Source organism: Mustelus asterias, chromosome 20 (genome assembly GCF_964213995.1).
Source record: "Mustelus asterias chromosome 20, sMusAst1.hap1.1, whole genome shotgun sequence".
In the NCBI taxonomy this organism is placed as follows: Eukaryota; Metazoa; Chordata; class Chondrichthyes; order Carcharhiniformes; family Triakidae; genus Mustelus; species Mustelus asterias.
In genome coordinates, this window is record NC_135820.1 from 49,702,191 (window position 1) to 49,716,402 (window position 14,212).

Below are 14,212 nucleotides of genomic sequence, written 5' to 3' on the forward strand. Positions count from 1 at the left end.
CATGTTTTAGGTATACTCACCACAATCTTCAAGGCTGCAGCCAATTAAAGGCCAAAGAGGGCTCACTGCCCAATCAGGGATGGTGGACAGGCTGGAATGCCAATGAAAGGCCTTCCAGTAAGCCAGATTGGCCCCACTGTCTGAGCTGGGAGCTTCTGATTGTTTTGAGCTGGTCCTTCTATCTGTGGACCTGAGCCATGGTGCTTGGTTCATACGCTCACTATCACTATATGCTCACGAGCAGATTTCCACTCCATCTGATGAAGGAGCAGCGCTCCGAAAGCTAATGGTATTTGCTACCAAATAAACCTGTTGGACTTTAACCTGGTGTTGTTAAAACTCTTGCTTGGTTAATAGACAGACTATAGAGGGGTGGATGTGATACCAATGAAATGGGTTATTTGTCCTGGATGGTGTTGAACAATGTCAGGTGTCACAAACCTGGCTGATGTTATCTGTGAGGCTATCCCAACCTGGGTCATCAGTTTGTGGTTTTGTTTACAGGAATAGTGTGAGGAAGGTGAAACCCAGTGTGAACAGTAACTAGCCCAGACACAGTATAACATTAAATAAAGACTATTTATTTCTATAAAGAAAAGATACATATGCATGAACTGGAGTAAAATGATCTAAGACAGTTACGTATAAAAACTACTAAACACACCCACATGGTTTATGTAGAAATTACCCCTTTTCATTCAAAGTACATTTACAAGATCTGAACTCTTTCAGGACTTCCATCTTCCAAAATAATATCCAATTCAATAGATCTATAAGTGAAGGCCAGCTTATCGTTACCACACTGTATACGATTGAGAATTTTTTTCCAGGGAATGTCTCTTGGTTCAGCAAAGTCTCCACAAAGGTTTCTGCACTCTTGCTTTTGGTCGGCTAGCTAGAATCGGCTGCGAGCTGGCCTCTGCCCCTCAGGCTGCTAGATGGAAACTGCCTCCTGCTTCCACAAAAGGTTGCCGATTATACTATCATTTCTCTTTGAAGATTCTCTCTGTATTTGCTGTCTGTCCCCTCAGCTTTTGTTTGTTCTAAAAGATTAACAAATGTATGCCTTCCCTGAATGGTGCAATCGTAGCAATGGATGGTGCAAAAGTGTAACAATGTATTCTTCTGGTCTGTCTGCGCTGCTAATCTTGTCAATTAGACTCACATCCTTTGAAATACCTTCTGAAATGCTGAAGGCTTTGAACCTGCTGGCATGTTCATGACGCAGGCAATGACCATCTCCAACAAGAGAGGGTCTAACCATCTACTCTTGACATTGAATAGGCATTACCATCACTGAACTCCCCACTATCAACACCCTGGGGGGTCCCGTTGATCAGAATGGAACTTGACCATCCATATAAATACTGTGGCAACAAGAGCAGGTCAGAGGCTGGGAATTCTGCAGAGAGCAACTCTCCTCCTGACTCCCCAAAGCCTCTTCGCCATCTATAAGGCACACTTGCCTGAATGAGTGCAGCCCCAAGAACATGCATCCAGGATTTTAACCCAGTGAAGGAACTGTGATGTATTTCCAAGTCAGGATGATGGGTGCTTGGAAGGGAACTTTCAGGCATTTACTACCTTTGTCTTTCTAGATGATAGTGGGCACAGTAAGAAGTCTCACAGCACCAGGTTAAAGTCCAACAGGTTTAGAAACATAGAAACATAGAAAAACGACAGCACAAACAGACCCTTCGGCCCACAAGTTGTGCCGAACACATCCCTACCTTCTAGACCTACCGATAACCCTCCATCCTATTAAGCTCCTCATCCAGGAGTCTCTTAAAAGACCCTATTGAGTTCGCCTCCGCCACCACTGACGGCAGCCGATTCCACTTGCCCACCACCCTCTGTGTGAAAAACTTACCCCTAACATCTCCCCTGTACCTACCCCCCAGCACCCTAAACCTGTGTCCTCTCGTAGCAGCCATTTCCACCCTGGGAAAAAGCCTTTGAGGGTCCACCCGATCTATGCCTCTCACCATCTTATATACCTCTATTAGGTCTCCTCTCATCCTACGTCTCTCCAAGGAGAAAAGACCGAGCTCCCTCAGCCTATCCTCATAAGGCATGCCACTGAATCCAGGCAACATCCTTGTAAATCTCCTCTGCACCCTTTCAATTTTTTCCACATCCTTCCGATAGTGAGGCAACCAGAACTGAGCACAGTACTCCAAGTGGGGTCTGACGAGGGTCTTATATAGCTGCATCATTATCCCTGGACTCCTAAACTCAATCCCTCGATTGATAAAGGCCAGCACACCATACGCCTTCTTAACCACCTCCTCCACCTGCGGGGCCGATTTTAGAGTCCTATGGACCCGGACCCCAAGGTCCTTCTGATCCTCTACAGTACTAAGAGTCTTTCCCTTTATATTGTACTCCTTCATCCCATTTGACCTACCAAAATGGACCACGACGCATTTATCTGGGTTGAAGTCCATCTGCCACTTGTCCGCCCAGTCTTGCATCCTATCTATGTCCCTCTGTAACTTCTGACATCCCTCCAGACTATCCACAACCCCACCAACCTTCGTGTCGTCGGCAAACTTACCAACCCATCCCTCCGCTTCCTCATCCAGGTCATTTATGAAAATGACAAACAGCAAGGGTCCCAGAACAGATCCCTGGGGCACACCACTGGTGACCGACCTCCATTTAGAAAAAGACCCATCTATACCCACTCTCTGTCTCCTTTGGGCAAGCCAGTTCTGGATCCACCGGGCAGCAGCCCCTTGGATCCCATGCCCTCTCACTTTTTCTAGAAGCCTTGCATGGGGGACCTTATCGAACGCCTTGCTAAAATCCATATAAACCACATCTACCGCCTTCCCTTCATCAATGTGTTTAGTCACATTTTCAAAGGTTTATTTGGAATCTTTTGGAGCCCTGCTCCTTCATCAGGTGAGTGATGTGAGTGAAGGAGCGGCGCTCCGAAAGCTCGTGATTCCAAATAAACTTGTTGGACTTTAACCTGGTGTTGTGAGACTTCTTACAGTCCCTACCCCCGTCCAATGCTGGCATCTCCACATCATAGATGATAGTGGTCATGAGTGTGGAAGGTGCTGTGTAAGCAACCTTTGTGAGTTCCTGCAGTGCATTGTGTAGGTGAAACATACTGTTGCTAGTGTGTGTCGGTGGTGGAGGAAGTGAATATTTGTGGTTGGAGTGGCAATCAAGCAGGTTGCTTTATCCTGGATGGTATCAAGTTTCTAGAGTGATCTTGGATCTGCACTCATCCAGGCAAGTGGAAAGTATTCCAAGACACTCCTGATTTGTATGTTGTCGATTGTGGACAGACTTTGAGGAGTCAGGAGGTGTAATAATCTTACCGAGGCCAGTCTTCCATCACCATCACCCTTTATTTACAATGTGTTCAAAGTGTTGTTCAGCGGTCACAGAGTACAGGTGTAGTGGGATCCCTCTTTTTAACTCCACTGGGCTTATTTTAGGTTTCGTTCTCCGTCACCCAAACCCCACCAATGCCCGAGTGATTCTCTCTCTCGCCGATGGAGCAACGGCCACCTTGCGTCTACTCCACTAGAGTAGTGCTCCTAAGAGAGAGAAAAGGAAACTGCTGCCTATCCACTACCTGGCAGCCTTTCCTGAGTGGGCGGTTTCGAAGCGCCCAGGGTACCCTCAGTTCTAGACTCCGGAATTATGGAATTAAGGAATATTTAATATGGTGACTTAGTCAGAGATCATTGGTGAGAAATTGAAAAGATCAAAACGGACTCCAATGGAAGTCAAAGATATATATATATATTTATTAAAACATCAAGGTCAATCACCAAACACCAGGAAAACAACACACAATGCCTTATGCTCTATAAGACTATAGCTATGGAAGGAATACTAAAATGGACACAACGGAATTCTTACTTTATACAAGTTTACCAGTGTCTTAAACTATGAAAGGTGCATGCAAAAGTCCCCCCCTTTCCCCAAAGCCTCATCCACTATGATGATCTCGGGAACTTCGCGAATTACCAGGGGATACTCACAATCCTAGTTTAAATTGCTCAGTGGGCTTCGGGCTGCGTGCTGGAGAAGAACAAGAGGCAGCAACAGGAGGAGAGAGTGGAGAGTGCTGTCATGCTGGTCCGAAGAGAAAAAAGAGAAATGGCCGGCCTGACCATCCTTTTATATTGTAAAACTTGAATTCTTTTCCTGCCAACTCCGCCCCCCTTCCAACCGGCAGTTCCACAGACAAAGGCTTGCTAGTGTTATCTGCAGCTGCGATCTTACAGTCCATAGAGACCAGATGGCCCCATCCCAGGTGATAGGTCTCTTGCTGTCCTTTATTGTTCCATCGGAGATCGTTTAATTGTTTTCTCATTAGGGAAATGGGCTTCTCCTCGCTCTGGGACAAGGCCATTATCACCTGTATTGAGTCCAGACCAGGTGTATTGTCTTGCTGCCGGCCTAGTCTGGTGAGGTCGTCAGATCCTTTTTGTGCTGCTGATAACCTAATCAGCAGTCTGTCTGGTTTCTGGCTGCTTGCAATTTTTGGACTGGGCCCCTTCACACACACACACACACATACACACACACACACACAGGCTGGCTGGGCTCCCTGGGACATTTTTGGTCAAGTCCTGCAGCCAAGTGTGGCCACTTTCACAGTTCTTTAGGGTTCAAGTCCTTTTTCCAGCTCATAAAAAAAGCCTGAGTTGCCCGAAAAACTTACACAGGTCAGCCACAAAGTCTTTCAACAGCCAGCCTGAATGGAGTCAGCTGGTTTTAAACCACCCCCCGCCCCCCCCCCCCCCCCCACCACTGCTCCTTCCCTATTGGGCGGGCCTCCATTCACCTAATAGGGGAACTTGAATTCTACGAGGTCCACAGGGCGATGAATTGATGATTGTAACAAGAGATGAGTTATTTGCCACACAATTTCTAGCTTCTGAACTACTCTTGTAGTCACAGTATTTATATGGCTAGTCCAGGTCACTTTCTGGTCAATGGTAACCCCAAGGATGTTGATAGTGGGGGATTCAACAATGGTGATGCCATTGAATGTTAAAGGGCGATGGTTAGATTCTCTCTCATTGGAGATGGTCATTGTCTGGCACTTGTGACTCCAGTTTTTCTGGGCTTCTTGATGCCATACTCAGTCACATGCTATCTTGTCAAGGGCTGTCACTCTCACCTCAACTCTGGAGTTCAGCTCTTTTGTCCATGTTTGAACCAAGGCTTCAATGAGATTAGGAGTGGAGTGGCCCTGGCGGAACACAAATTGTGCATCGGTGAACACATTACGGCTAAGCGAGTGTTGCTTGAAAGCACTATTGACGACCCCTTCCGTTACTTGACTGATGATTGAGTGTAGACTGATGGGCTTTAATTGGCTGAGTTGGATTTGTCCTATTTTTGTGTGCAGGACATACCTTGGCTATTTTCCACATTGCCAGGTAGATGCTAGTGTAGTAGCTGTACTGGAACAACTTAGTTAGGGGCATGGCTAGTTCTGGAGCACAAGTCTTCAGTACTATAGCTGGAATGTTGCCCATAGTCTTTGCGATATCCAGTGCCTTCAACCATTTCTTGATTTAATGTGGAGTGAATCGAATGGGCTGAAGACTGGCTTCTGTGATGCTGAGGACCTCAGGAGGAGGCCAACATAGATCATCCACTTGGCACTTCTGGCTGAAGATTGTTGCCAGCGGAAAATTCCATTCAATGTGGGAAGTTGGCACATTGGGGTCAGTTCACAAATGTGGAAGCAAGGTGCAATCATGCCAGTGCATCAGCCTGGGGAGAATTCTACATCACAGAATGTCTACCTTTAAAGTAAAGCAGAGTGAGACTATTTCCTCTTGGAATCTCATTCCTCTTCATTCTAGTGTCAAGTTCGACCCTGACTGCAGATTGTGCATTATAACTGTAGAATACATGCAGTGCAAAGTGCCTTGACATTGAGGCTAATTATGTTGTGAATACATCCTCAGAATATTGGAATAAGCAAGATACTGTGGATACTGGAATCTGATACAAGAGTATGATGGAAAAATGCTTCATCTGATGGCACAGTGGCACAGTGATTAGCATTGCTGCCTGACAACGCCAGGGACCCGGGTTCGATTCCCGGCTTGGGTCACTATCTGTGTTTGCACGCTGTCCCCGTGTCTGTGTGGGCTTCCTCCGGATGCTCCAGTTTCCTCCCACCATCCAAAGATGTGTGGGTTAGGTTGATTGGCCATGCTAAATTGACCCTAGTTTCGGGGGGATTATCAGGGAAACTTTGTGAGGTTACGGGGACTTGGAGTGGGATTGTTGTCGGTGCAGGCTCGATGGGCTGAATGGCCTCTTTCTGTACTGTAGGGATTCTATGATTCTAGGACAAAGAGCTAAAGGACTCAAAATGTTAATTCTGTTTTCTCTCCTCACAGATGCTGCCGGACCTGCTGAGTTTTTCCAGCATCCTCTGTTCTGAATATTGCAGATTGGAGTGTAATTGACCAATGGATCTGAGCATGATATTATTCTGAAATGGTCTTTTCCCTAACATCCTCTTCAGGAATCTACCTCACAGTTACAGAGCAGGATCCCAGTCTATCCTGTCAAATGGTAAACCTGTTAGATTCTAGTATTTGTGATCCTTTCATGTCCATTGTCCCTAGTGCTCTTCTTGTCTCACCTATTTCCAAATGTCTAATGAAACTCATAGAATCATAGAATTCCCTACAGTGCAGAAGGAGGCCATTCAGCCCATCGAGTCTGCACCAACAACAATTCCATCCAGGCCCTATCCCCGAAACCCCACACATTCACCCTACTAATCCCCCTGACATCCCCTTAACACTAAGGAGCAATTTAGTAAGGCCAATCAACTTAATCTGTACATTTTTGGAGTCAGTTTATGGGATTATATGAACGATTTTATAAAAGGAGGAACTAAAGTAAAATTGAATAAAAAACTGTTTCTGATATCCAGGAAACAAATTTGTCACAGTAAATGCACAAAAATGAAGTTTACATATTAGACTAAACTCATGGATCAATCTTATCTCAATAAATGATGTTATACCTTCAATGTAAATATTGTCATCAAGCAGTTGTAGTCTGACTTTGCTTTGTCACAAATATAAGTAAGTCAAATTCTCAATTTTTTGAATGAATGTATGTTAAAGGGATTAGTTTTAACAGCTACGAATTCACTATTTTGTTCAATATTGACCATAAGAATGCATTAAAGGCATTTTTGAGATTAAAGAAACCCTTTCATTAGGAATTTCTATCTTGTAAGCAAACGTCGCATTTATGTAGACAACAGGCTGTTCAAGTGGACCAGATTTTAACTCTGTGCAAGTGAATGGGTTCTGAGTGGGTTAAAATCAGACCACATGAGCAGCTGATCAAGGTTTTTGGCCTGATTTTATCATGTTAGTTTAGTCTGTTTCAAATTTGGGATAAAATTTAAAAGACAACAGTATATCTAAGTGTGAAATTTAACTCTGATCCGTCAGTTTCAGAAGAAGTCTCAGGTATAATCATCAGGATTATACATCGGCAATTTGTTTTGCTGTTTGGCAGTGGGATTTCATCTTTGGCTTTGCAGAAACTGAGTTTAATACCCTTATCTAAATGCTCTGAGGTTGCAGGGCAACAGAAACATAATCATTGCTGGTGTCTCCTAATCTTTCAGCATTATACCTTTCATGGAGGTGCTTACGTTCCCTCTGATAGTCAGACTGGCAATTTAAGTTACCTGCAGTTTTATTCCATGATGATGTGCCTGCACACTTGCAGTGGCATTATTGAATTAGGAGTAAGCCAGAATGTCCAGTGTCTGCATGGAAAATTTCACTGTCCGCACATTTTTCAACCTATCCATTGAATCTACCATAAGTAGTTTCATATTTGCCTCACAATATTTTTGATCATATGAACTAAATATGCGACCCTGTCACTTCTCTCACCATCTAACTAAGTTATACTACAACCTGGATTTTGTGAACTTTAGACCATTTCAGCAAGTCCTTGAGACCACCAGAATGTGGATCACAGCTGGGTGGCACTGTTTTTGTATAAAGTAGCAGCAACTTCCAGAAAAGTACTTAGCTGTAATTGATTTTTTAATGTAAATTTATGTCCCAAGATATAATCTTGCACATTTTCCACCTAGCACCCCATTGTCAACAGCTATACCTTAGGTATCGAAGTCCCATACTCTAGAATTCCATTCACAAACCTCTCTACTTCCATCACCTATTTCTCTCTCTAAAACCGATCAATTTGACCAAGTCTTTCGGTTATCCATTTTAACCTTTGTACAGAGCAGCCTATAACTGCTGTAGGACGTTGGCAGTCTCTCGGGCTGCTTGGAGTGCTGGCTCTCCCAGTCTGCCACCAAGAGGCCACCTCCAGTTATACTGGCCCCTGCCATTTACAGGGAGTCTTAAAAGGCCATTAATTAGTTTAATTGACCGTTTTTTTAGTTGCAAGTGCGGGTGGGTGTAACCCTATCGGCCACCAATCCCACCTCAGGGAAAGGAGACCAGGTGTGAGATGGAGCTGCGGGAACTGTCATATAGGCCGGCAGCACTATTTTTCCCTGTAGGGTCTAAGTTAAGAGAGAGGGGACAGAGGGAGAGGGGCGTAAAGTATTTTAAAATTTGCTTTAAGGGGATAAAAGTATTAATCCACACGGATAATGAGCCCGGGTGTGGGGGATTTTTATTTTCTCAGTTTAAACAGGGCCTAAAAATCAGGCCTCTTGTTGTTGTATGGACTGTTTCAGTCGGAAAGAACTGTAAGTAACGTACATTTACTAGAAAATATTTAAAAGGTTGAAATGCCTTTCACATAATTGAAACTAAATGCCTGACAAACCAAATCAATAAGTACATTACCTCAGCATGCTCTGATTTATGAGGGTGTGAGCGATAGCATTGGCAAACAGCTTTTATTGCAGCTCCTGGATTATGTTGTCACGCAAGGCTTTAATTTATCGTTGCCAATTCACAGTTCAGGACTGAAGGGAAGGAGACTGACCCAGGAAATGTGATCATTTTTAAAATAAAAAAGTTATTTCATGATTATTTCAAGGAAAAGACAAACTCCTACATTTCTTAAAGATATGTCAGGAAAACAGTAAATATATTTATGTCATGTCCCTGCCATTTATGAAAGTGCTATAATGTCACAGCAGCAGCGATTTACAAAGTATAATGAATGCTCGAGGGCAGATTATTCATTCTGAGCACAATAGATGAAGCATTAGTGTCCTGTTTAAAAATATGGATAAAAGCCAAGAGTTTCCGCTGAGGGAACAATAGGTGATTTAGTTGCAAATTGCATTCAGATTCACACTAGTTTTAAAAGTTTATTTATTAGAGTCACAAGTAGGCTTACATTAACACTGCAACAAAGTTATTTTGAAAATCCCCTAGTCGCCACACTCCGGCGCCTGTTCGGGTACACTGAGGGAGAATTTAGCATGGCCAATGCACCTAACCAGCACGTCTTTCAGACTGTGAGAGGAAACTGGAGCAGCTGGAGGAAACCCACGCAGACACGGGGAGAACGTGCAGGCTCCGCACAGTGACCCAAGCTGGGAATTGAACCCAGGTCCCGAGCACTGTCAGGCAGCACCATCCTGGCCGGTTGGAGAAGTGTTTCTTTTCCCTCATGTTTCCATCAAATCTATTTGCATATTGCTGAGCATAAAATTTGCCACAAACCAGTGCAATTGGAATACAACATTTTTCAAAGAAATTTCCCTTAAAAATATTCCTTAATATTCCAGGGTTTATCACGATAAAGAAGAATTTTCTTCACAACCAGAAGAAGCTTATTAAATTAGACAAAACCATTTACCAGTTGCATTTGGTGTACAGTAGCCAGTTATTTAGAGTGGAATTTTCCATTTTGAGACTAAGTTCTATGGTAGGAGGCTCTAGCAGCGCCTTTCCCACTGGCCAGAATGGTGGGACCCTACGCTGGGTGCTGTGCTTGGAAACTCTTTAATTATGCACAGGTGAGTTCGCCTCTGAATCACCTGGCAGGCAGGGAGCTGATTCTCCCACCCGCCATCAGCTGGCCGGTTCAAAGATCTCAATGCCATAATTAAACATCAGTCCAGCACACTCCTATCACTCACTCCAGCGCAACTGTCTTCAGGAGATCCTCCAACATGCCAGGAAGCCTCAAGAAGAAGGCAGGGCCTCCTTTCAGCCCCAAGGCCCTCAAGGCTCTTATTTCAGACGTCTGAACTCACAGGCATGTGGTCTCCCCCAGGCGCGGCTCAAGAAAGCACACCAACCTCATCTCTACAGTCTGGGAGGCCATTACACAGGAGGTTGGTGCGGCTGGCACCTGCCCATGAAACGCCACCCAATACAGGAAGCAGATGAATGATCGCATCTATTCTGCCAGAGAAAGTCCTCTCTCAGCTTCCTCCACTATCAAACACTCAGGAAGACATCATGTACTCAACTGTCTTCACAGATCTCACACATTCAATCATGGGGGACACGTATCATCACTCACTCTCTCAGCAAGACTTAACATCATCCCATCTGTCTTGTTGTTCAAACTCCATTCTCTGGCTCCTCTGCAGGGGACTCACTGGACACTGGGGACATGCATTTCACCCACCTGCTGCTCCATCTCCTCTGATCACATCTCTTTCTTTTTTCTCCATACAGGATAAACACAAGCCGAACAAATATGAGAGAGCCCAGACCAGGGGAGAGACATCAGAGAGGGGGAGGGGGAGGTTTAACACGGATATCAGCAGGATGTATTTTACACAGAGGGTGGTGGGGGCCTGGAATGCGCTGCCGGGCAACGTGGTGGAGGCGGACACACTGGGAACGTTTAAGACTTATCTAGATAGCCACATGAACGGAGTGGGAATGGAGGGATACAAAAGAATGGTCTAGTTTGGACCAGGGAGTGGCGCGGGCTTGGAGGGCCGAAGGGCCTGTTCCTGTGCTGTATTTTTCTTTGTTCTTTGTTCTCACCATCACCTGCGAGGCACCTATGCAATATATGGATTTGTGCCCATCCCACCTGAAGGTCGTGTGCACTGTAACTTACAGGGGTTCCCTCCACCCATCCCATGCCAGCTTCACACTCCTCCTGCTGTATCATGTGTTCCCTATTTACAGGCTGCAAATGCCCCCTATCACTATCACCATTCCCTCTGCAGCCCAGTACAGAATCTGCCATGCTCAGGTACATCAACTGTAGGACAGCTCTGCAAACCAAGCTGTGCATTTTCCCTGTGGAGCCTCTCTCTGCAGCTAGGGTACACCATGCTCCCAAAGATTGCACCTGCTGTATGGCCACTGCTCTTCTACACTGTTTTCTATATCTGACTTCAGACTGTGAGGTCCAGGTAGCCCCTGGACCACTTGTCATCTGTGACTCCTTTCCATTTCACAGCAGGAATGTCTGCACTCTCTGACTCCTGTCTGCCAACCCCTGAACTTCAATCAATTTGCACAATATTTTTCAATTATTTGATAAGCAATATACATTTATTTTACTGGTCAGCACTAATTAGTATTTTTGACTTTATCTCGGACATGAATCCTACATTAATGGGGGAACGTTATCATGTTTTAACAGTTATTTCTCAATACATGGATGGTAGAATAAAGACAATTGAAGGATCATTTCATTATAAGTTACAGTTGTCGAGTTTTTTATGCATTTTCTCATAACCAGATAACTGAAGAGTAATTCTCTAATATTTTTCAGAGAATTTGCATCACCAAAGTAATTATATTTGTGCCGATGTTTGTTGATACAGATTACTGGATGGATCAAACAAAAAAAAGCTAACCAACTATTCGAGATAGAAATGTGAAGTCAAAGCACCATTTTTCTAAAAATTTTAATTACTAATAGGAAGTGCATTGTTCAGTATATTGCCACGGATGATTCGAGGATGTTCTGTGGTGATTACAATACGCCCACCTGTTGAATTAGTAATAAGTAAATTATATCATCCAGGAGGTGGCACGGTGGCACAGTGGTTAGCACTGCTTCCTCACAGCACCAGGGACCCAGGTTCAATTCCGGCCTCAGCTGACTGTCTGTATGGAGTTTGCGTGTTCTTTCTGTGTCTGTGTGGGTTTCCTCCGGGTGCTCCGGTTTCCTTCCACAGTCCAAAGATGTACGGGTTAGGCTGATTGGTCATGCTAAATTGCCGTTAGTGTCAGGGAGATTAATAGAGTAAATACGTGGGGTTGCAGGGATAGGGCCTGGGTGGGATTGTTGTCAGTGCAGGCTCGACGGGCCAAATGGCCTCGTTCTGCATTGTAGTAATTCTATGATCCAAGGAGGAGATGATCAAATACTCAACAGAGTAAATGCAGAGAATCATACAACAAAAGAACTTTGCTATTTTCCTCTTCTGCCTCTAGCTCTCCAGGGGAGGCAGTGGCATAATAGTATTGTCACTGGACTAGTTATCCAGAGACCCAGAATAATCCTCTTGGGACCCGGTTTGAAAAATCTGGAATTAAAAGTCTAATGATGGGCGGCACGGTTGAAAAATCTGGAATTAAAAGTCTAATAAGGGTGGCACGGTAGCACAGTGGTTAGCATTGCTGCTTCACAGCTCCAGGGTCCCGGCTTCGATTCCCGGCTCGGGTCACTGTCTGTGTGGAGTTTGCACATTCTCTTCGTGTCTGCGTGGGTTTCCTCCGGGTGTTCCGGTTTCCTCCCACAGTCCAAAGATGTGCGGGTTAGGTTGATTGGCCAGTTTAAAAATTGCCCCTGAGATGCGTAGGTTAGAGGGATTAGCGGGTAAATATGTGGGGGTAGGGCCTGGGTGGGATTGTGGTCGGTGCAGACTCGATGGGCCGAATGGCCTCCTTCTGCACTGTAGGGTTTCTATGACTTCTATGATCTATGATGACTGTGAAAGCATTGATGATTGTCGTAAAAACCCATCTGGTTCACTAGTGTCCTTTAGGGAAGGAAATCTGTCATCTTTACTTGGTTTGGCCTACATGTGACTCCAGAACCACAGCAATGTGGTTGACTCTTAAATACCCTCAGAAATGGCCTAGTAAACCACTCAGTTCAAGTGCAATTGAGGATGGGCAGTAAATGCTGGCCCAGGCAGCGATGCCCATATCCTTTGAATGAATAAAAAAAATGATGTACATAGATATCATGAGGACTAGAACAGAACAGCCGTATTGATCAAGATGGTGATAATTTGCTTTGCATTTCTATCTGTGTTTTCTCTCAAGAATAGTCAGATTTTTACTTCCAAGTAATCACTCTTTGTTTCTCTCTGCTTTTTGTTTCCACATAAAGACCAGAGGATCTGATGGTGGAACTGGGATTGTCAGGCCACAGAAGAAACAAAGGAATAATCACGTATTTCAGACCATTCTTCCTCTTTCCTGGCGCCCATATAAATGGTATATTTGGTGGCAAACAGGTTACCCACTAATCCTGTTGACTAAAGAATAAGACATAACACTGGGAAGAAGGTTGGGGGAAAATTGAGAAGAAAATGACGCAATTGATTTGGGGACATAAAAAGAATCCCATAAGCATGGCAAATATATTGTAATTTATTTGTGTTTTTGTAATGGAAGCTATTATAAGAGCAAAGGATTGTGAGCTATCGTTAGATATGCTCTCTACATAACATTGTATGTAAGATTTACAGCCACATACATGAAGCAAATAATGTTGACATTTTATAACAAATGGGATACTCCGGCTTCTACAAAAGTTTAGATGGTTCTCAAACTCCTCTTGGGTGCTGCTGCTGGAGGAAGAACAATCCTAGGATTCACTGCATCATCAGTGCCACTCATTAGTTCCATGACATACACACTTAAGGGACAGTTGGCAACTTGCTGCTGCCGGTTAATATATAGAGGTATATAGTTATAAAAATAACATTATACAATTTACAAGAGACAGACTTTGCTGGATTACTGCACAAACTGTACTAAAATCATTGCCCACAAATATTTAAATGCACACATTCATTTTATAAAGTAATTTACAGGTACTTTATATATGCATCAATGACTACAGACCATCAACATGAAACCAATGTCGACCCTTTCTCGCTGAAATTTTGCAATCACCCAGTATGTGTAACCAGGCATTTATTTGTTTAAACGGGCAACAGATTTACATGACACATTATGGTACACTGTCAATTCAAATAAAAATACCAACTTTTCAGCCACCATGAATTAATTTTAAAATTATTCTAAAA

General features: G+C 44.0%; 1 long non-coding RNA gene across 1 annotated transcript; it reads left to right on the plus strand.

Moving 5' to 3' along the window:
* Positions 1-686: 686 nt before the first annotated feature.
* On the plus strand, positions 687-13,501 carry LOC144508520 (uncharacterized). The gene is made up of 3 exons (XR_013500296.1): positions 687-967; positions 6,396-6,573; positions 13,288-13,501. It is a non-coding gene; the product is annotated as an uncharacterized LOC144508520 (long non-coding RNA).
* Positions 13,502-14,212: the final 711 nt, after the last annotated feature.